Source organism: Rhinoderma darwinii, chromosome 1 (genome assembly GCF_050947455.1).
Source record: "Rhinoderma darwinii isolate aRhiDar2 chromosome 1, aRhiDar2.hap1, whole genome shotgun sequence".
Taxonomy (NCBI): domain Eukaryota; kingdom Metazoa; phylum Chordata; class Amphibia; order Anura; family Rhinodermatidae; genus Rhinoderma; species Rhinoderma darwinii.
Window position 1 is genome coordinate 545,414,358 of NC_134687.1, and position 24,291 is coordinate 545,438,648.

Sequence of the window (24,291 nt, forward strand, 5' to 3'; positions counted from 1 at the left end):
ATAAAAAAGTTATAGCACTAGTAATGCGGTGATAACAAAAACATCCCAATGCGCAGGCCGGAGGGGAACATTTCAGGGCTCTACTATTTAGGAACGATGAAGGGAAGGGACATAGCACATCTGTTGGAAAAGAGGGCGCCCATTTTATACCAGCGCAACACTTTCCCAGCAAAATTTCCCAAAGTACAATGGAAGGAAAATTTCCCAAAAATTTGAAGAGTGTTACAAAAGGGGGATAAGAAAGAATACAGTTTATCAGTGCGACATTCATAACGGATTGCTTCACAGTGTACCACACATCTATGGATAGTTTTATTATTTACCCCATTATTATTCCCTCTTATTATGCCCTGAAGAACTCCGCACAGATTACATATGCCCCCACATTATAAACTGAATACCAGTAAAACTCCAAACAAAACTACTACAAAGCAAAATCGACGCTCCAAATGGCACTCCTTCCCTTCTAAGCCCTACAGTGTGCCCAAACAGCACACAGTTTACGCCCATATATATGTGTCCAAAAAGCAGTTTGTGACTGCATATGGGGCATTGATTTTCTCGGGAGAAATTGTTTTATAAATGTTGGGGTGCTTTTTCTCTTTTAGTTCTTGTGGAAAAAAATTGTTAAACCTATAATTTATTGGAAAAAAATGTACATTTTCATTTTCACAGCCTACTTCCAATAATTTCTGCAAAAAACCTGTAGGGTCAAAATACCCACTATACTTCTAAATAATTTCCTTGATGGGTGGGGTTCCCAAAATAGGGCCACATGTGGACGGTTTCCAGCGTTTTGGCCCCTCAGGGGCTTTGCAATTATAACATGACCTCCGCAAACCATTCCAGCTAAATTTGCGCTTCAAAAGTAAAATCGTGCTTCTTCCATTCTGAGCCCTGCCGTGTGTCCAAACAACCATTTATGACTACATACGGGGTATTGCCGTACTCGGGAGAAATTGTTTTACAAATTTTGGGTGTTTTTTATCCTTTAGTTTAGTTGTGGAAATGAAAAAAAAAAATAGTCAAACTTACATTTTATTGGAAAAAAAATTAGATTTTAATTTTTACGGCCTACTTCCAATAATTTCTGCAAAAAACCTGTGGGATCAAAATAGATACATTTCTTGAGGAGTGTAGTTTCCCAAATGGGGTCACTTGTGGGGGGTTTACACTGTTTTGGCCATTTATGGGCTTTGCAAATGCGACATGGCCTCCACAAAACATTCCAGCAAAATTTGAGCTCCAAAAGCAAAATGACGCTCCTTTGCTTCTGAGCCCTGCCGTGTGTCCAAACTGTAGTTTATGACCACATATGGGGTATTGCTGTACTTGGGAGAAATTGCTTTCCAAATGTAGGGGTGCTTTTTCTCCTTTAGTCCTTGTGGAAATACATTTTTCATTTTGACAGCCCAATTCTAATAAAATCTATGAATCTCCTGTGGAGTCAAAATGCTCACTACACAGCTATACAAATTCCTTGTGGGGTGTAGTTTCCAAAATGGGTTATTTTTTGGGGTGTTACCTTTGTTTTGGTACCACAAGACCTCTTCAAACCTGACATGGTGCCTAAAATATAATTCAACAAAAAGAAAATCCTAGAAAAATAAAAGGATGTTTAAAAAATTATGCCAATCTAAAGTAAATGTTATCTAGTAACTAGTTTGTGTGGTATTACTATCTGTTTTACAAGCAGATGCATTTAAATTTATAAAAATGCTAATTTTTGCAATTTTTTGCTTCATTATGGTCTTTTTCACAATTAAATACTGAATGTAACAACCAAATTTTAACACTAACATAAAGTCCAATGGGTCAGGAGAATACCATCTCAGAATCGCTTGGATAGGTAAAATCATTCCAAAGTCATTAACACATAAAGTAACACATGTCTGATTTGAAAAAAATAGGCTGTCAGGAAGGTCAAAACTGGCTTTAGTGGGAAGGGGTTAAAGGAAACAAAATGTGACAGTTAAGCAAAGTATTTTCAGGCTATAAACATTGGTATAATAAGAAGAGATTAGAGAGTGAAGAAGCTGCATTGGATTACCCAGGCACGCACATTGCTTTGGGTCATTGCAGTTTTGCTTTTACTAGATACATATGTTAGCTAAATTGAAATGTTTCAGTAACAAACAATACATAAAATTCTCTCTAATAAAGACGGTATCTGCACATATTTTATGTCTCTTGCTGAACGCTTAGTGTAATAGAGGAGACTCCTGTGGTTAAATTAAGCTCAAATAACCTCTCGACCTACTGTAATGTAACATATCCAAGAGCAGAAGAACTTTTAGAAAGCTGGAATCCGGAATCTAAATGTTCGCTCCTACCAGTAGATCAAAATAATTTTTGTCCTTTTTAAATATTACTTGTATGTGTCAATTAAATGTAATTATTACACATATTTCTAAATGTATTATATCTATATGTCCAATTAGATAAAAACAGCAGCTATGATTAAAATATTTTATAGTAAACCCAGTCAGTAGCCAGGGGTGGGACAAGTTCTCATGGTGCCCGAGGCAGGTGTTTCAGAACGTGCACCCACACAAGGTGCCGTGGTCCCTGAAGCTTACCATGATAGCTGTCATATTATCAGTCATTCAGCTAGCAGCCCTGATTCAGACAGTAACATGCACTTTTGACTATGATGGGCATGAATGTCATGTCTGTACGTGTAACGCTCATATATGAATGTAGAGTTGTCACTGTGAGTGTATATCAAAATTGGACATGGTTATGTAAAATATTGAGATCAAACTTTATATAGCAAACATTTTGGATGGTCATTATTTTTCATATGGACTATGTGAGAGTTAGATAACTTTATCTCTCCAATAAATTCAGTAATGATGGAAAACTGTGTTATCTGGTTACTCCCTTCTATAATATCACATTTTGTTTAAAGATCAGAAACGTTTCAGGTATTTGGCATGGGGCCACAATTTTTTTATGTCATTGTGTTTGTGTGTGTGCATGTGTAGCCATGTAATTTAAACAACACAAAAATAATAATGTTTTTAGTCTGTCAAACAGAAAATCTAATGTTACACTACACATACAACGATCTATTCTGAAAGGGTAATAGTCTCTTTATTGCAAATAATGGTTGGCTGAACACCTCTCAGCGTAATGTAACATTTAGTCTATAACCAAAAACAATAAAATCACATAAGGATGACGTAAATAATAGGGTTCTACACCAATCTCCCCAGGGGACAGTGTATTGGTTTAACTTTTTAATTCCCAATGGATTCTAAGTAGATAAGGTTTTATTTGCTTTGAATCCTACAGTAATTATATTTCCGGTCCCTTTGCAGATTATATCATTGTATCATATTAAAATACAATCCGGGCAACAAATTTATGAAAAGTAAATTATTACTAAATATTATAAATCTACTTTTAACTATTGGAAATGTCAAAAAATAGAAGACATGTTTTAGCAATGTATTTTAACACTGTCACAGTGAACTTTACGATGAACGTCCATCTTTTACCCCATGTTGTTTTTAGGTCCAATGACGTACTTTCTTTGCTGATTAATGTCTTAATATGTCTTTACTAAAGTCAGAGCTCCATTTCACAGATGCAAATTACCTGCATAGACATTGGCTTAAATAATAAAATTGTGGTTGCTTGTAGCTGTCACTAGGGGGAGATTAGAAGCTTACTAATATATACGGTTTTACTTTAAAGGGTAATTAAACTTTCGAAAAACGTTGCAGTGACATGTCAGAAGTTTTGTTCAGTGGGGCTCCGAGCAGTAAGACCCCCTCCGATAGCTAAATCTAAGCATTAGAAGCGCTCGGGTGAGCTCTGAGCCACTTGGTTTCTGATCAGATTTTCTCGGAAAGCTGAGCAGCTGGTTATCGGCTAAATAGATAGTCTATGGGTCCATATACCAACTTTCCGAGAAAAGCCGATCAGAAATTAAGAGGCTCAGTGCTCACCCGTGTGCTTCTGCCGCTTTGTCTAAGCGATTGGTGGGGGTCTCAGTGCTCAGGCCCCCACTGATCAAAACTTCTGACATGTCACTATGACATGTCAGAAGTTTTTAGAAAGTTTAGTTACCCTTTAATGTATAAGCAGTATGTGATATAATCCTATGCTACACCTAGTGGTGGCTGTAGGCAGTCCGAATTTTTTCTTTTTCTAGAGGACCTGTCACCACTCCTGACATGCCTGTTTTTGTAAATAATTGTAATCCCCATGATATAACAATTCTGGATCATTTTTTTTCCTAGGACTGGTTGTTACTAATCGGGATTTTTTCCCTACACAGATCGACAATGTCCAATTCAGTGCTTGCAGAGTGAGACTCGGTAGGGGCACAGCCCCTGACAAGCGGAATGGCAACTCCAGATGTCTATTTATTCATACATTTCTAAAAGAAATAACAGAGGAACGGCACAATGCAGAGTTCTAAGAAAATATGTTCCAAAATTTTTATTTTACGGGGAATACAATAATTTACTAAAACAGACCTGTCAGAAGAGGTGACAGATCCTCTTTAAATGGTTGTCCAAGATTAGAAAAAAGGGTATTAATTTCCTCCACAAACAGTAGCATGTGTTTTTCAAATCTTGCACAACCACTTTGAGCTTTTAGTCTATGCAGGGGATTTGGAGCCTTGCACCAGAAAAACAGGGCTTTGACCTCTATGAAGATATATTGAAAAATTAAGCTACACAGAATTTTGGACCTATTTAGATATTTAGATTAAAAAAAATCTTGTTCATAAGTAGACTTTTACTTTAACCCCTAGGTGCACCACGACGCAACTGTACATCCGGGTGGCCAGTGTCTTATCGCACCAGGACGTACAGTTACAGCGCAGTTCCTGGTGCACACTGTCGGCGACAGTGTGCATCGGGAACCGGGAGGCCAGCTGTCCCCGACAGCTGACACTCCACTGTTGCCCATCAGCGGCTCATTTTAGCTGATTTCGGGAATTAACCCCTTAAATGCGGTGATCGATTGCAATCGCCACATTTTAGGGGTTTCTAGCACATCGGCAGACCTCACAATGAAATCGTGAGGTTTGCAGATGGCTAGCATGGCGACCGGAGGCCAAGTAATGCCCTCCGTGTCTGCCATGTATGGAAGCCTATCAGGACCAGCCTCCTGATAGACTTCCTGTCAGAGTGTCAGGAAGTCACTGTGTCGTTCCCAATGCACACTGTCGGTGACAGTGTCAATGACAGTGTGCATCGGGAACCGGGAGGTCAGATGTCCCCGATGGCTGGCACTCCGCTTTTGCCAATCAGCGGCTCATCGCTGCTAATTTCGGCAATTAACCCGTTAAATGCAGCGCTTGATTGCGATCGCCGCATTTAGGGGGTTTGTAGCACATCGGCAGCCCCCATGCAATTGTGGGGGCCGCTGATGCTTGTGATGGCACCCGGAGGCCAGACAACAGCCTCCGGGTCTGCCATGTATGGTCCTCGTAAACTTAGGGCACATTCAGACGTGGCATAGTTTTTCCACTGTAAATGTTGGGTCAGATTTGGGGCAATTATGCAACGAATCTGCACCAACATTTGCATATTTGACAGGTAATTCAGACGTTGCAGAAAACACAGCGGACTTGCCACAGATTTCAGTTTTTGCATTGCAAAGGCTGAAATACGCAGTGAAATTCAGCTTTTTCTCCGCAACAGACAGTGCATGCTGCGGACTGAAAATTCCGCACCGCAGCCTATGGTCCGCAGCGGAGTTTTCCGCAACGTCTGAACTACCTTTCCTAAAATTGTATAGAAACAAATGTAAAAACCGGCTGCTGGAGAATTCCACTGCAGACTGTCCGCAGCGGATTTCCACAGCTATTCCGCCACGTGTGAATGTGCCCTTACTGTCAGAGTGACTGTGACGTCACACTGACAGTTGGAATACGTTACACTACCTAGGTAGTGTAATGTATTCTAGCAGTGATCAGAGCTTCAAGTAAAAAAAGAAAGTGAAAAAAGAAAGGGAAAAGTAAAAAGAGTTAATAAAAATGTTTTACAAAAGTGTAAAAATAAAAGATTTGAAAAAAAATGAAAACGTTAAATAACAGTACACATATTTGGTATCACCGTGTTCGTAACGACCCAATCTATAAAACTATAATGTTAGTTTTCCCACATGGCGAATGCCGCAAAAACAAGCCCTTACACTGCTTTTTTTTACTGAAAAATAAAAAAAGTTATGGCTCTCAGAATATGGTGACACAGAAAATAAATTATTTTATAAACAAGTGATTTTATTGTGCAAACGCTGCAAAACATAAAAAAAAATATACACATATGGTATCGCCCTAATCGTACCGACCCGCAGAATAAAGTAAAATTAAATTTTTAGCGCATAATGAAAGCCATAAGAAATAAAGAATTTAAATCTGTTTTTTGGTCACCAAAGCTCTAAATAAAATGTAATAAAAAGTGATCAAAACGTTGTATGTATCGAACTACATCTCGTCCCGCCAAAAATAAGCCGTCACACTGCTCAATCGACCAAAAAAGAAAAAAGTTATGGCTCTCAGAATGTGTTGATACAAAACATTTTTTTTTTTTAACAAATAGTTTTTTCTTTGTAGAAGTAGTAAAATATATAAAAAAATATATATATTTGGTATCACCGTAATCGTATTGACTCGCAGAATAAAGTTAAGTTGACGTTTTTACCGCACGGTGAAAGCGGTAAAAACTAAACCCAAAAAGCAATGGAGGAATCACAGTTTTTTCCAATTTCACCCCACAAAGAATTTTATTTTCAGTTTCCCAGTACATTATATGGTACTTTAAATGGTGTTAATAGAAACTACAACTCTTCCCACAAAAAAATAAGCCCTCACACCACTCTATTGATGGAAAATTAAAAAAGTGAGTGAAAAACTAAAATGGAAAAGCAAAAAAGGATCAGTCCTGCAAAGGTTAATTAATTTCTATTAAAAAAAATCAATTACTACCACATGTGGGGTATTGTCATACTCGGGAGAGATTGCGTTACAAATTTAGGGCAACTTTTTCTCCTTTATCCCTTGTGAAAATGAAAAAAATCAACATCTTAGTGGACAAAAAAGTTGATATTCATTTTCACGGCCTAATTCTACTAAATTCTGCAAAAAACCTGTGTGGTATAAATGCTCAATATACCACTAGAAAAATTCCTTGAGGGGTGTAGTTTCCCAAATGGGGTCACTTTTGGGAGGTTTTTACTGCTTTGGTCCCTCCAGGGCATTGCAAACACGACATGGCACTGAAAACCAATCCAGCAAAATCTGCGCTCCAAAATCCAAATGGTGCTCCTTCCCTTCTGAGCGCTGCCACGGGTCCAAACAGCAGTTTATTACCACATATGGGGTATTTCCGTAATCGGGAGAAGATGCTTTACAAATGTAGCAGTGCAATTTCTTGCTTATTCTTTGTAAATATTACACATTTCTATGTTTTTTCAGAAAAAAAGTAGATTTTCATTTTCACAGACTAACTCCAATAAATATAGCAAAATACCTGTGGGGTCAAAATGCTAACTATACCCCTAGATAAATTCCTTGAGGGGTGTAGTTTCCAAAATGGGGTCACTTTTGGGGAGTTTCCACTGTTTTGACATAAGACCTTTTCAAACCTGATATGGTGCCTAATATATAATCTAAAAAAAAAGCAGACCCCAAAATCCACTAGGTGCTCCTACGCTTCTGAGGACTGTGTTGCAGTCCATTTGCACACTAGCACCACATTTGGGATATTCCTAAAAACTGCAGAATCTGGGCAATAAATAATGAGTTGCGTTTCTCAGGTAAAACCTTCTGTATTACAGAATTTTTTTAATACAAATGAATTTCGGCACAAAAAAAATGAAATTTGTAAATTTCCCCTCTACTTTGCTTTATTTCCTGTGAAACGCCTAAAGTTTTAAGAAACTTTCTGAATCCTGTTTTGAATACTTTAAGGGGTGCAGTTTTTAAAATGGGGTGATTTATTGCAGGATTCTAATATATAAGGCCCTCAAAACCACTTCACAACTAAACTGGTACCTGTAAAAATGGCCTTTTGACAAACTTCTAAGCCTTGTAACGTCCTAGAAAAATAAAAGGATGTTCAAAAAACAATGCAAACATAAAGTACACATATGGGAAATGGTAACTAGTGACTATTTTGTGTAGTATTATTATGCTTTACAAGAAGAATCATTTAAATTTAGAAAAATGCAAAGTTTTGCAAATTTTCTCTAAATTTTGGTATTTTTCACTAATAAATATTACATTTATTGACCAAATTTTTCCACTATCATAAAGTACAATATGTCACGAGAAAACAGTCTCAGAATTGCTTGGATAGGTAAAAGAATTCCCAAGTAATTACCACATAAAATGACACATGTCAGATTTGAAAAAATCGGCTGTGCCACAAGGCCAAAACAGGCTGCGTCCTAAAGTGGTTAAGTCACTGTATTATTGTTGTAATAAACGTTTGTATTATTGGTTTATTTGATCTCTTTCTGCTTCTTCCCAGTACCTCCAACAAGTGTTTTAAATATATTATCAATGGGCAGAAGCTAAATATTAATCCTAACATTAGAAATCAGAGACTATAAACATGGAACGATGTAGCAGTCACTGACTTATATTCCATAAGGAATCTATTAAATGTTCTAAGTTAAATGTGTCTTTTACAATGACAGATTTCTCATAAACAATAGAAATTATTGAGCCAGGTGGGACTCTAACCTTTTCATTGCCTGAGGTGGAAAGCATAATGTGGTTCCTACCTTTCCAAATGGCATGTGTTGTGACAAATATTCTCTGATGTAAGTCACACCATTGAGAACTCTGGTCGCACCATCTGAACCACTCCTAGTTAAACCCTTAAACAGGACCTGTCAGCTCTTCTGACATGTCTGTTTTAGTGAATACTTGTATTTCTCATAAAATTCTAGTTCTGAAACATCTTTTCTTAGAGCTCTGTGTTGCACCGTCCCTCTGCTATTTCCCATAGAAATTGACAATGGGTGTTACTATTCATCTTGTCAAAGGGAGGGGCATGTCTCTACAAAGTTTCACTCTGTCATCACTGATTGGACAGTGTCAGACTGTGTAGGGACACAACCCCAACTGGGGAATAGGTACAATGCAGATGTTAGGGATCTGCCAGGTACTTCATCTAGCTATACTCCTGGGATTAATCAATCCACACCTGAGGCCAGACCTGCTCGACTGACACCATCTCCCACCAACCAGGGTGGCAGGCTCAGGAGTGGGAGAGCCTATCGCGGCCTGGTCTCTCGGAGTTAGCTCCGCCCCCTGCCCTTTATTACCTGCCCTGTGCTCTCCCTCAGTGCTTGTAATTCTTTTGGATTCCTGGCCCCACTGCTGCTTGCTCCAGCCTGCTTCTGCCGTGCTTCTGCCTTGCTGCAGTTCTGCTTGACCTGCTTGCTTGCCCTGGCTTGCTTCTGTCTCCGTGCCTGCTCGGGTGTACTCACTTCGTCCTGGTCCTGACTGTTCGTTCGCCGCCCCGTTTCCTCGTGGCGTTCCGTGGCTACAGCCCCTTCCCTTGCGTGTTCCCTGTTTGTCTTCCTGTGCACTTAGCCAGCGTAGGGACCGCCGCCCAGTTGTACCTCGTCGCCTAGGGCGGGTCGTTGCAAGTAGGCAGGGACAGGGCGGTGGGTAGATTAGGGCTCACTTTCCCTTCACCTCCTTCCTGCCATTACATAATTACAAGCCCTTACCTAGTCTACCATTTCTCCTACGCTGACGCTATCATGGACCCCCTTGAGACCCTGACCCAGCAGATGCAGGGCCTCTCCCTACAGGTCCAGGCCCTGGCCCAAAGGGTCAATCAGGGTGACGCTGCTTTAGTAGTACCCCTCACCTCACCTCTAGAACCCGACCTCAAGTTACCTGACCGGTTTTCAGGGGACCGTAAGACGTTTCTCTCCTTCCGGGAGAGTTGCAGACTGTATTTCCGCCTAAAGCCCCACTCCTCAGGTTCCGAGAACCAGCGGGTGGGTATCATCATATCCCAACTCCAGGAAGGGCCCCAAGAGTGGGCCTTCTCCTTGGCTCCTGACGCCCCTGAACTTTCCTCTGTTGATCGTTTTTTCTCTGCCCTCGGACTCATTTACGACGAGACTGACAGGACTGCTTTAGCCGAGAGTCAGCTGGTGACCTTACGTCAGGGTAGGAGACCGGTTGAGGAATACTGTTCTGATTTTAGGAAGTGGTGCGTAGCTTCTCAGTGGAACGATCCGGCCCTAAGGTGCCAGTTTAGGTTAGGATTATCTGACGCCCTGAAGGATCTGCTGGTTAGCTACCCCTCGCCTGACTCCCTTGACCAGGTTATGGCCCTAGCAGTACGACTTGACCGACGTCTCAGGGAACGTCAGCTAGAACGCTTCAGTGTGCTCCCCTCTGACTTTTCTGCGATTCCCCCCGAGGTCCCGTCTCCTCGCCCCTCCACGGAGGACTCGGAGGTACCTATGCAACTCGGGGCCTCCATGTCCCCTCGACAACGTAGGGAGTTTCGCAGAATGAATGGTCTCTGCTTCTACTGTGGGGACGGCAAGCATCTACTGAACACCTGTCCCAGGCGCAAGAATAAGAAGCCGGAAAACTTCCGCGCCTAAGTGATCATCGGGGAGGTCACTTGGGCGCACAGGTATTTCCCGTTAATGTGAAACGCAATAAAATTTTGCTTCCCTTTCAGGTCTCGTTTGCTGGCCGGTCTGCCACGGGCAGTGCTTTCGTGGATTCTGGCTCATCTGCTAATATCATGTCTGTGGAATTTGCTATGTCTCTAAAGATGCCTTGTATTGATTTACCTTATCCCATCCCTGTAGTAGGAATCGACTCAACCCCCCTTGCTAATGGTTATTTTACTCAGCATACTCCTGTTTTTGAACTCCTGGTTGGCTCCATGCATTTGGAGCAGTGCTCTGTACTGGTGATGCAGGGATTATCGTCTGATCTGGTATTAGGTCTTCCCTGGTTGCAGTTGCATAATCCCACATTTGATTGGAATACTGGAGATCTCACCAAATGGGGTAATGAATGTCTTATGTCATGTCTTTCTGTTAACTCTATTTCTCCCCGGGAGGAGGTAAACACGCTTCCTGAGTTTGTTCAGGACTTCGCCGATGTGTTTTCTAAGGAGGCCTCCGAGGTGTTGCCCCCCCATAGAGATTACGATTGCGCTATCGATTTGGTGCCTGGTGCCAAGCTTCCTAAGGGTAGGATATTTAATCTTTCATGTCCTGAACGTGAAGCGATGAGGGTGTATATCCAAGAATGCCTGGCCAAGGGTTTCATTCGCCCCTCGACTTCTCCTGTAGGTGCTGGCTTCTTCTTCGTGGGGAAGAAGGATGGTGGTCTTAGGCCGTGCATTGATTATCGTAACCTGAATAAGGTCACCGTAAGGAACCAGTACCCACTTCCTTTGATTCCGGATCTTTTTAATCAGGTTCAGGGAGCCCAATGGTTTTCTAAGTTCGATCTACGGGGGGCATATAACCTTATCCGCATCAAAGAGGGGGATGAGTGGAAAACTGCGTTCAACACACCCGAGGGTCATTTCGAATACCTGGTCATGCCCTTTGGGTTGTGTAATGCCCCTGCTGTCTTCCAGAATTTTATTAATGAAATCCTGAGAGAGTACCTGGGTAATTTTCTTGTTGTGTACCTTGATGACATACTGGTGTTTTCCAAGGACTGGTCCTCCCACGTGGAGCATGTCAGGAAGGTGCTCCAGGTCCTTCGGGAGAATAATCTGTTTGCTAAGACTGAAAAATGTGTCTTTGGGGTACAGGAGATACCATTTTTAGGGCAAATCCTCACTCCTCATGAATTCCGCATGGACCCTGCCAAGGTTCAAGCTGTGGCGGAATGGGTCCAACCTGCCTCCCTTAAGGCGTTACAGTGTTTTTTAGGGTTCGCCAACTATTACAGGAGATTTATTGCCAACTTCTCGGTCGTCGCTAAGCCTCTTACGGACCTTACCCGCAAGGGTGCCGATGTCCTCCATTGGCCCCCTGAGGCCGTCCAGGCCTTTGAGACTCTCAAGAAGTGCTTTATCTCGGCCCCCGTGCTGATTCAGCCCAACCAAGAGGAGCCATTTATTGTGGAGGTTGACGCTTCCGAGGTGGGAGTGGGGGCCGTCTTGTCCCAGGGTACCAGCTCCCTCACCCATCTCCGCCCCTGTGCTTACTTCTCTAGGAAGTTTTCGCCCACGGAGAGTAACTATGATATTGGTAACCGCGAACTTCTAGCCATTAAATGGGCTTTTGAGGAGTGGCGGCACTTCCTGGAGGGGCCAGACACCAGGTAACGGTCCTTACGGATCACAAGAATCTGGTTTTCCTAGAATCGGCCCGGAGGCTTAATCCTAGACAAGCTCGGTGGGCACTATTCTTTACCAGATTTAATTTCTTGGTTACCTATAGGGCTGGGTCCAAGAATATTAAGGCTGACGCTCTGTCACGTAGTTTCATGGCCAATCCTCCTTCCGAGAAGGATCCCGCTTGTATTTTACCCCCTGGTATAATCGTCTCTGCCACGGATTCTGATTTAGCTTCTGATATCGCGGCTGATCAGGGTGCAGCTCCCGGGAACGTCCCTGGGGACAAACTGTTTGTTCCCCTGCAATACCGGCTGAGGGTACTCAGGGAAAACCATGACTCCGCTCTATCTGGTCATCCTGGCATCTTGGGCACCAAACACCTCATTACCAGAAACTATTGGTGGCCTGGGTTGCCTAAAGATGTTAGGGCTTACGTCACCGCTTGTGAGGTTTGCGCTAGGTCCAAAACCCCTAGGTCCCGACCTGCGGGCCTACTACGCTCCTTGCCCATTCCCCAGAGACCTTGGACCCATATCTCCATGGATTTTATCACCGATTTGCCTCCATCTCAGGGCAAGTCGGTGGTGTGGGTGGTAGTCGACCGCTTCAGCAAGATGTGCCACTTTGTGCCCCTTAAGAAGCTACCTAACGCCAAGACGTTAGCTTCTTTGTTTGTGAAACACATCCTGCGTCTCCATGGGGCCCCAGTCAATATCGTTTCTGACAGAGGGGTACAATTTGTTTCCTTATTTTGGAGAGCTTTTTGTAAAAAGTTGGAGATTGATCTGTCCTTCTCCTCCGCCTTCCATCCCGAAACTAATGGCCAAACGGAAAGGACCAACCAATCCCTGGAACAATATTTAAGGTGTTTCATCTCTGACTGTCAATTCGATTGGGTCTCATTCCTTCCCCTTGCTGAATTTTCCCTGAATAACCGGGTCAGTAACTCGTCAGGGGTCTCCCCGTTTTTCTGTAATTTCGGGTTTAACCCAAGGTTCTCCTCCGTCTCCCCTGGTTGTTCCAATAATCCTGAAGTAGAGGAGGTTCATCGGGAACTGTGCACTGTCTGGGCCCAGGTTCAGAAGAACCTAGAGGCGTCCCAGAGCGCACAAAAGATTCAGGCGGATAGTAGACGTTCTGCTAACCCCCGGTTTGTCGTCGGGGATTTGGTCTGGTTGTCGTCCAGGAACTTGCGCCTTAAGGTCCCGTCCAGGAAGTTTGCTCCCCGATTTATTGGACCTTATAAGATCATTGAAGTCCTCAACCCTGTATCCTTCCGTCTGGAGCTTCCCCCATCCTTTCGCATACATGACGTCTTCCATGCCTCCCTCCTTAAACGCTGCTCCCCGTCCTGGTCCCCCTCGAGGATACCTCCTGTTCCCGTTCTCACCCCTGAGGGGGTGGAATTCGAGGTGGCCAAGATTATGGACAGTAGGATGGTCCAGGGCTCCCTCCAGTACCTGGTCCATTGGAGAGGATACGGGCCGGAGGAGAGGGCTTGGGTACCTGCCCGTGATGTTCACGCTGGGGTATTGATCAGGAGGTTCCACCTCCTCTTCCCCACTAAACCGGGTCCCCTTAGTAAGGGTCCGGTGGCCCCTCATAAAAGGGGGAGTACTGTTAGGGATCTGCCAGGTACTTCATCTAGCTATACTCCTGGGATTAATCAATCCACACCTGAGGCCAGACCTGCTCGACTGACACCATCTCCCACCAACCAGGGTGGCAGGCTCAGGAGTGGGAGAGCCTATCGCGGCCTGGTCTCTCAGAGTTAGCTCCGCCCCCTGCCCTTTATTACCTGCCCTGTGCTCTCCCTCAGTGCTTGTAATTCTTTTGGATTCCTGGCCCCACTGCTGCTTGCTCCAGCCTGCTTCTGCCGTGCTTCTGCCTTGCTGCAGTTCTGCTTGACCTGCTTGCTTGCCCTGGCTTGCTTCTGTCTCCGTGCCTGCTCGGGTGTACTCACTTCGTCCTGGTCCTGACTGTTCGTTCGCCGCCCCGTTTCCTCGTGGCGTTCCGTGGCTACAGCCCCTTCCCTTGCGTGTTCCCTGTTTGTCTTCCTGTGCACTTAGCCAGCGTAGGGACCGCCGCCCAGTTGTACCTCGTCGCCTAGGGCGGGTCGTTGCAAGTAGGCAGGGACAGGGCGGTGGGTAGATTAGGGCTCACTTTCCCTTCACCTCCTTCCTGCCATTACAGCAGAGTTCTAGGAAAGATGCTTCAGAATCATTATTTTACGGGGATACAACTATTTGCTAAGACAGACATGTCAGGAGAGCTTACAGGTCCTTTTTAAGTCATTACTGGCAATATTTATAGCACCTATTAGTACTGATAGTGCCAGTATCACAGTAATGCCTATTATTCCAGCCTTATAGTAGTCCCCATATCTCCAGCTTCATAGTATACCCCACAGTCAGTGTTCCATATAAGGTGTGCGGCTGCGTGGCCGTGCACCTTCCACGGTCCCCCCCGCTCACTCATTTTTAAAGCCTACCACTGTCATGGGCGTCAGGAGTGGCGACAGCCACATTCACTTGTATCTGCGTCCTCAGGATGCAGATACAAATGAATACTATAGGCTGCTGGCCACGTTAGGCCTGCAGCCTATAAGGTGCTGGGGAAACTCCCTGCACAGTTTCTTGGACAGTGCACTCCTGCATTTAATGTGCTAAATATTTAATAATAAAAAACGTAATTTACAAAAACATTAGATCGCTTTGGAAATACGGAGATAGAATTAGTATATCACGCTAAGGCTTCGTTCACATCTGTGTCGGGGTTCCGTTGATGGGTTCCGTCAGACCTTTCTGTCAGGGGAGCCCATGAACGGCTACCATAGCTCTCCGTTTCTGCCAAAAAATGGAAACCTTAAGCTATGGTTTCCGTTTGGTTTTTGTTCATTGGTTCCCCTGATGGAAAGGTCTGACGAAACCCATAAACGGAACCCCCGACGCAGATGTGAACGAAGCATAAGCTACATTATTATAACAATTTAATATTGCATCGGGCTTTCACTGCATTAATTTGAACTTTTCTGCCATTTATAAGTAGCTTATATTTAACTAAGTGACGATTAACACTGACATACCATCTTGTTGATTTCATTTTGTGAGATTTTGTATCATCACCGGTGCCATTTCTCATATAATTTATGAGTGCAGATATAAAATAACTACAGTACAGCTATATGGAGGAAGTGTTCTCTCTTTCCTACCCAGACACACAGTTGTCCTTCCAATAAAAATGATCACCTTGACAACACAAAAAAAAACTGAATTGTTTGGCATTCAGGAAGATCTATAGAACACTACCAACAACATGGCAAATACTTGAACAGTCTGTTTTAGTTATCTGAAATTGTACTTTTTATTCTATTCTTTATTTTTTACATTCAATGTATACTTTTCAGTTAATTTATTTGAAACATTAGGGAACTGTGTCACATACTCACCAAATCCCCCGGTACAAAAGATAGACCTCCTGGAAGAGCAGGTAAATCTCCCACTTGCCCCCGTCCTCTCTTAATACTCACCTCTCCTTCTACCTACAATCCTCCTTAATCCTGGGCAATGCCGCAGACAATGGACTGATGCCAAATAGTAAAGCCAACAAAGTCAAAGTATCAACATAGATTTGCACATAACATTGTGTCCACCATACAATCGTACACATTTTATTGTGCTAGTCATAAAGTGTAGTTCTGATACAATAGTGCCTATGCAGTGACTAGCAATATTTTTCTTTTATGTATAATAAAAAAAAGACAATATGACCTACTGACTAAAATAGAGAGGAAAGGAAGGAGAAAATAAAAACTGAGGTGTTTTTTTTTGTGACTATGTAACCATAGCTATTAAAATGTCTGCTTTAACCTACCTGCAGGTTTATAGGAAAATAAAGATTTAAACATCAAGTGTTCAAGCCTGCATTCAGACAACAGTTATTTTACTAACAGATTTTGACGGATAGTCTAATGGATGACATTTCTGTCTTCAATAAGTTTATAATCTATTTTCCTATGTGTCACTATATGTTGGTGTAATATGGATCTCTGTTTGTTATCAATTACCTAGAATTCCACTTCTTGTCGATCTTTCTTTTATAAAAGGTATCAGAAACTAATTTCTATCTGTAACCAACCATTTCCCATTTATTATAGTTCGATTTAGTAGGGTCCTTTAATGAACGAACAGAACAAAACTGGATACGAAATGCAACACGCTGCTTCTTTTATGACACAAATTTTATGGAAATTAACTGAGCAGTCAGGGGCACAGCTTTAGGTGGGTGTAGATGTAGCCGTTGTACCTGGTTTCTGGTGCCTGAGGCGGCCAATGTACTATTTTCCATATAAGAAGACACCAACATTATAAATGGCATGTGATAGGTGCGAGGCCCTGTTACAAAATGTGCATTGAGGCCCAGGAGCTTCAAGGTACGAGATCAGATGGAGATAGACGCCAGTTTTAACACTATACTAAATTTTTAAATGCTGTTAACGGGGGTTTCCTGTATATATAATATTGAATGCCTATCCTTAGGATAGGCCACTAATATGTGATAGTAGGTGGACCGACCCCTGGAATCCTCACCGATGAGAACATAGGGTTCCCCTTTTTTTCTGATAATTGGTGAGGGTATGTGAGGGCCATCAATGTTATATCCTGAAAACCTCTGTAAGATGAGTTGGCTGTTTAATATATGCATTTCCTTTATTTTTTCTTTTGTGTAATCTAAATAAGTTCATAATTCTCTGCTGATTGTTTTCTTAATATATTGTATATTTATATAGTTATATTTATATACTTATATATTTCTTTATTGTACATAGAACTTTGTTTTACTGATAGAGAGCTCCAGATTCCCTGCATAGACAGATTTTCAAATGATAACATTCTGGATGTCTGCAGCCACCACCAGTGGGAGCTTAGGAGCTTCTGGTGTATTGTTTATACATTGGAGTTATAAAGCAGTATACAGTAAGCCCTAAGTTCCCTATAGTCACTGTAAATCTTTGTCTATGCAGGGGATTTTGAGCTCTGTATAAGAAGAGCTAAGATCTGACCCCTACAAAGATATATATTTTTTAAAAAATTGCGCATCATTTGTAGCCAAAAAACGACATAGCATTAAACGGTGGCGATACATTTTAAAAACTTTTATTGCTCTTCAATATAATAATGATAATAATAATAATAATAATAATAATAATAATAATAATTGATGATGATGATAATAATTATAACTAGTATAGAAAACCCGTTACATGGGTTTGCTATCAAAAGGAATGCAGTGGTCTGTTAATATATATAAATGCTCCCCATAGCTGCCCCACACTGTATAATGCCCCCCATAGCTGCCCCCACACAGTATAATGCTCCCCATAGCTGCCCCCACACAGTATAATGCCCCCATAGATGCCCCCACACAGTATAATGCCCCCCATAGCTGCCCCCACACAGTATAATGCCCCCCCATATCAGCTCCTCCCACAGTATAATGCCCCTCATAGCTGCCCCTACAGTATAATGCCCCTCATAGCTGCCCCACAGTATAATGCCCCTCATAGCTGCCCCACACAGTATAATGCCCCCCATAGCTTCCCCCACGCAGTATAATGCCGCCATAGCTGCCCCACAGTATAATTCCCCCCATAGCTGCCCCAACAGTATAATGCCCACCATAGCTGCCCCCACACAGTATAATGCTCCCATGGCGTCCCCCAAACAGCAAAATGCCCCCCATAGCTGCCCCCACACAGCATAATGCTCCCCATAGCTGCCCCCACACAGCATAATGCTCCCCATAGCTGCCTTCATACAGCATAATGTTCCCCATAGCTGCCAAACAGTATAATGCCCCCCTCTCTCCCATACACAGTATAATGCCCCCTCCCTCCCATACACAGTATAATGCCCCCATATGTACGGACCAAATACAAAAATAATAACCTACATACTTACCTAACCCACGTTCCCACAACAGGTGGAGGATCCAATGCCTCCTCTGCACTGTGCTCAGTGTGGTGTGAGCGTCTCGGCGAAGGCCGGCGTGATGTTTTGACATCATCGCGCCTGTCTGCACCGAGTCACTCACATCGCACAGACCGGAGGAGGAGAAGGATCCTCCACCTGGCGGGGGAACGGGGATAGATAAGTATGTAGGTTATTATGTTTCTATTAGGTCCGTACATATGAGGGCATTACACTGTGTATGGGAGGGGGGCGGCATTATAGCTATGCCCCTAATCACTCACATCTCCTTCCTCAGTCTTCTGGCTGTGGGCGGAGCTAACTGACGGTTGGGCTGTTGGAGCTCTATGTGGGCAGTGCTTTATGGGAGATTCGGACACCACGTCCTTCTCGGTTATATAATAGATACTCACTATCAATTGAATGCTATGTATATAAATACATACCATAGTCAGAATGTTGTTCATCACAGTTGAAACCATTTAAACAGAGAGACATCTAGTCTATACATTTCTAGGAGTGTTTTGTGCAAAATTCTCTTTTGAGTTAAAATCAATATAATTTTGTCAGGTTGACGTGCACCTCATTTTTATGATTGTATCTGATCACTGTGACTCTCATGCATGTGATCATAATAGAGCAGAGAACCTATAAATTGTGCAAGAGATCAATGATTTAACTTTTTACATGTCATGCTACAGAATAAGTCAATAAGCAATTAACCAGGGAGAGCACAATGAAGCTGTTTCCCATTCAGATCGTATTTCTCATCAAAGCTTGAATGTAATTACTTCCTTTTTCACCGATACTTTTGAGTATCATTGTTATTCACTGTGGGATGTTTAAATTCCATTCTTTACAATTTGTCAGTGTTCACAACATGTATTGCATAAACACAATGTAGAATGTAACCTATTCCCACCTGGATTATTGTCTTTGGGAATCTCAAGGAGTTTATGGTTATGGTTAATTATTGGCTACAAATATGGTATACATGAAGCTCTTGGAATGGAAATTGGTTGCACCAATTTAGAAATTATGTACTATTACATGTTGGTGTCTTTTTATTTGGCCCTCCCTTAGCCAAAGTGTAACTGCTGTGACTGCGACCCCTTGTGATATAACCCTATCTTCCTCTACAATTTGATGTGGTGACAATGTATCCAGCATCAAGCACTTTAACTACTATAAACGCTTTTTAACAAAGTTTAACAATTGACATTTCAGCAAATGGAATTGAGTATCTGGTCCAAATAAGTAGTAGAGAGACTGTGTGTTACTCAGTAGATGATGTTATTTGTGGACCTAGGTATCCTATGTTTTTACACAAATCTGCCCACTATCACCTTCCCCTGTCAAATGGACACATTCAAGTATGATCAAAACTGCCATGTTTATTCCAAAGCAGAGCACTGAAAAATTTAGAAAAGCCATTACATGCTTTTCTATAGCGGTATTTGGATGAGCTCTCAAGTTTTGTTTGAGAGATTTTTTTTACAAGTGAATAAGCCCTTCATATAAAGTCAAGGGGACATCAGGGATACCATACTTATGCTCACTATATTTTATCCAGAGCATATTACAAGTAGGATTACCAATATCCATACTTACGCTGTAGAAATAAAGTGCTGCCTGGTTTTTTTTGTTTTTTTTTTAAATAAAATGTATAATTTCTCTATATTTCCTGTTCCTGGGGCCCCATCAGCTCCGCGGTCGACATTCAGATCACCAGATGAACATAGATAAATAAAACCTTCTTCTGAGAGTAGAAATCCTGTTGATAGTCTTCCTACTTAGTTATCTCTACTTAATATTTTGCTAAGAGTTTTTTTGCCTTATGTTGTAAACAAATGCCGGAATATTGGACGTTCCAGATTGTTTCTGGATAGCTGACTGCATGAATTATTATGAATTAGTTTTTCCTTGTTACTTTACATTTTTGAATATATTTCTTACAGGGCTTAAGGTTTGATTAGAGAGGAAAGTTGCTTGCTTGACGTTGGCCTTAAAGATTTGCCCTGTAGAATTTTGTAGCTCGAGAATATATTTCTCCTTATATTAATTTCACCGTAGAACAAGTGCTTTTTCACCTTACATTAAATATTTTTTTCATCTTTTCTTTTTAATGCAGTATCCGGAATTCTACATTTTGTTTTTGACAGTGTGCGTTTAATCTCAACATTTTTAACTTGTAACCCATACAACTTTGACCTTTTGATTTAGAAATCTACTTTTAGATATTATACCTAACCTTTCAAGTGGGAACAAAGATAATGTTTTCATTTCCATTCATTACTGCATGATAACGGCATATATTTTACTACTGCATGCAGGCTTAAACACCAGGAAAGAATCTTTGTGCAAGATTGAGACCTTCAGAAGTGCTCAGTAGCTGCCCATAACATCCCACTGCATTGATCAGGCTAGAATATCAGACCTCTTTTGGCCATCCTTAGTTCCAGATAATTGAGCCAAGGCTCTAAAGGTGACAAATACCACCAGATGTTTGCTCAAGGTGGTTGCCACTTCCTTTACCTCAGATAGTTAAGAGGACCATAGACTTTAGAAGTACACAGAATATCTTTCAAGCATTCACATTTATGCATGAAGGCTTAGTGTATTTATATCTAAATATAATTAGGGCATAACAGGTTATATAAAAAAGGACAATTTTTTTTGTATTAATAATAATAATAATAATAATAATAATAATAATAATAAAAAATACAAAATTAAATTAGGGCCTGTTCACATCACCGTTCGCTTTCCGTTCCGGGGTACCTTCGGAGGTTTCCATCGGGTGAACCCCGCAACGGAAAGTGAAACTGAAACCACAGCTTCCGTTTCAGTCACCATTGATATCAATGGTGACGGAAACATCGCTAATGGTTTCCGTTCGTCACCATTGCGGCAGGTTTCCGTTTTTCCGACGGAATCAATAGCGCAGTCGACTCCGTCGTTAAAACAGAAACCTGCCGGAATGGTGACGAACGGAAATTATTAGCGATATTTCCGTCACCATTGATATCACTGGTGAATGAAACGGAAGCTGTGGTTTCAGTTTCACTTTCCGTTGCAGGGTTCACCCGACGGAAACCTCCAACGGAACCCCGGAACGGAAAGCCAACGCTGATGTGAACAGGCCCTTAGTATTGTTACTCACAGTGTTGGACTGACCCACCAGAGTTTTAGATACAAGAATGGGCCCCGATGGTCTAGCAGATAACCATTTTGGAGCCAATCATTTGTCACTAGGGTTTTTTCACAAATTATCTGTAAGACCCCAGCCTGGTTACTCACTTTCTTATTATCATGGCACAAAGATCTAAGGGAGAAAATTCTTCTCTTTGGCAATGCATCATAATTAAAAGGTTTTTCCCAACTTAATCATTTATGACAAATCTACAGGATATCCCATAAATGTATAATAGATGTGGGTCGTTGCTTGGGTTCCCGCACCTATCTCCAGAATGGGGATCACCCGACCCCTGTCTTGCCTGGTGAGCTGGCCACCGGAGAATGAAGAGAGAGGTGACTTTGATGTGCACAGCTCTCTCCACTCATTCCTATGGGAATTATGGAAATAGCTGAGCAAGCAGCTTAAATATTTAAGTTGGGAATCCCCCTGTACAGTTAAACTTTATAAATAAGAATTAGGACCACTCATGTTTCAACTAATCCTGCCATCACCCCAGATGATTTTGGCCCAACTTCCTGTAGTTTGTATGGAATTTTTAGAAAGAAAAAAGCAAGGTATTGTTTCAAATCTGAAGAAAATGGTCTAACTGCAGATTCAAGTGAGACCTACAGAAACAGATATTATAGATGTTCAGATTTGTTTGCCAGATCCTTCAATTTTTCCCAGTATCCAACAAAAATCTACTGGTTATTTTTGCTGTCAGATGCTTCCCTGCATCTGATGTTCGGGGAAACATAAATCGGACATAAGTAGTGCCACAGGTGTCCAGCAGACACTTATCTCCTTCTACTTTAGTACATATCTGGCCAATCTGCATGTTCATGGGAAAATCGGGACTGATAACTAGGCAACATATTCCCACCTGGCATCCTTCAAGGGATTCTTTACTGATAATCTAGCAAAGGTTGTTAGAAATGTGTACAATTATTCTTCAAAGTTTAAATTATTACATATATTGTTGCAATATTTGAAATGCTCTGTAATTAAAGAGTAATTACCATTTATGACATATCCTTGGGATATGTCATAAATGTCTTATAGATGTAAGACCCAGCATCTAGAGATAGGTGCTGGTCCCAGAGATGGGATTCGCGTCTATCAGACATTTATAGCATATCCCGTGGATATGCCATAAATGTCTTAGTTGGGAATACCCCTTTAAAGATATATGCCAACGTATGACTTTTATGACATATCTACCGGATTAGTAGGAGTCTGACCACATTCGACTGTTTTCGTATTTCCCATTAACTTTCATAGAGAGTAGCCCCACATGCACGACCACTCTTTCACAGGGAATGAGCAGTGGGCATCCCTATTCTTTGAAATGGGGTAGTGTGCAGTGGTCTGACCCCGATGACTAGACATTTATGGCATATCCTATGGATAAACGATAAAAGTCATTTGTTTAAGACACAGATCATTCTACTTGTTTAATTTGACTTTAAATATTCCAGCTATACCAGTGTTAACATTAATGTTAATTTAAGTACCGTATGTAATTTGTGTAAATTATAATGTGTAGTAAAATACACCATGCATTAAAGTGAACTTGTCATAGAGGATTGGACAATTCTGCAAATGGAAAATGCTGTTATTATTATTGTTATAAATGAAATAGTAAAATCATAACTGAAATCTAATTAAAAATCCATGTATTAATCCACATTTATTATGCTTGGATATCTGAAAAACTATGTTCCTTCCCTTTTTTGGAATAATTCTCAAGGCTTTCTCTACATCACGTGTGCCCTTGGAACTGGGTGTTAATAGAGAAAATTTAGTAAATTCTGTCCTAGACATGTCTGTTCCCAAACAACACTTCCTCCTTCTTAAATTTTACAAGGATTTAAGGAAATAATTAATACTAAGTAAATAACTTAACAAAAAGAATGCATGGATAAAATTAATTATGCGCTATTGTGGAACAACTTTTGTCCAATTGATTGAACATTATGGAATTATGTAAGATAATTCATGATGGCCATCTGGTCTAAATAGGGAGTGGTTGCGGAATAATAAATCTCCTACAGAATAAAAATGTTTTAAGTAGAAAGTAAGTAGAAATTTTACGCTTGGTTGTTGGTGCCACAGTTGTAGTCCTTAAATAGGACTAGTTTATTAATGCCCTATCTCCTAACAAATCTAATAGGTGCTATGATGCTGATAACTACTGTGTATTTTATTTTCAAAAACGTTTATTATTTGCAAAGTTTTATGTACATTTTTCTAAATATGGTAATTTGGCTATACTTGCCAAATAGGAGGTCACTTCACTTTGGGCGGTGTATTGTTTTCTGTATGATGCTGTCCAATCAGCGTCATACAGTTCTCCTCTTCCCAGCCCTGCAACACAGCCTGATCATGTAGTATACAGCTTCCATTCCCGACTCTGTATTCAACTGGTGATACCTCTGGTTGTTTCAGAGCTAGAACTTCGATCCTGGTGCCAGGATGGCTATTTGAAGTGACCCCCCTTCCCTCCAGACTCAGTTTCTCACACTGTGTGTGAAGCAGCTCCATACTGATAGGACATCAGAGGCGGTGATGTAGCTCCACCTTAGGAGAATTGCTGGTGGTGACACCCACTTGTCTATTATAGCCTCATTTACATTTTTAGAAAAAAGCTCATAACTTTAAAAAAAATAAACGTTTTGGGACACAATTGTCACTATCATTATCAGTGTGACAGTGCCTATTAGATAGGGCATAACTAAACTAGTGACAGGTCCTCTTTAAGGCCAGGATCATACACAAAGTTTTGATGCCATTTTTGATGCAGTTTTGTGAGCCATAAGAGGATCTA

At 41.5% G+C, this 24,291-nt stretch overlaps 1 protein-coding gene across 1 annotated transcript in view; it reads left to right on the forward strand.

Annotated features, from left to right (window-relative positions):
• Positions 1 to 24,291, forward strand: part of EDIL3 (EGF like repeats and discoidin domains 3) — a 665,920-nt gene that overhangs the window by 411,739 nt on the left and 229,890 nt on the right. The gene's annotated exons all lie outside the window — the stretch shown is intronic.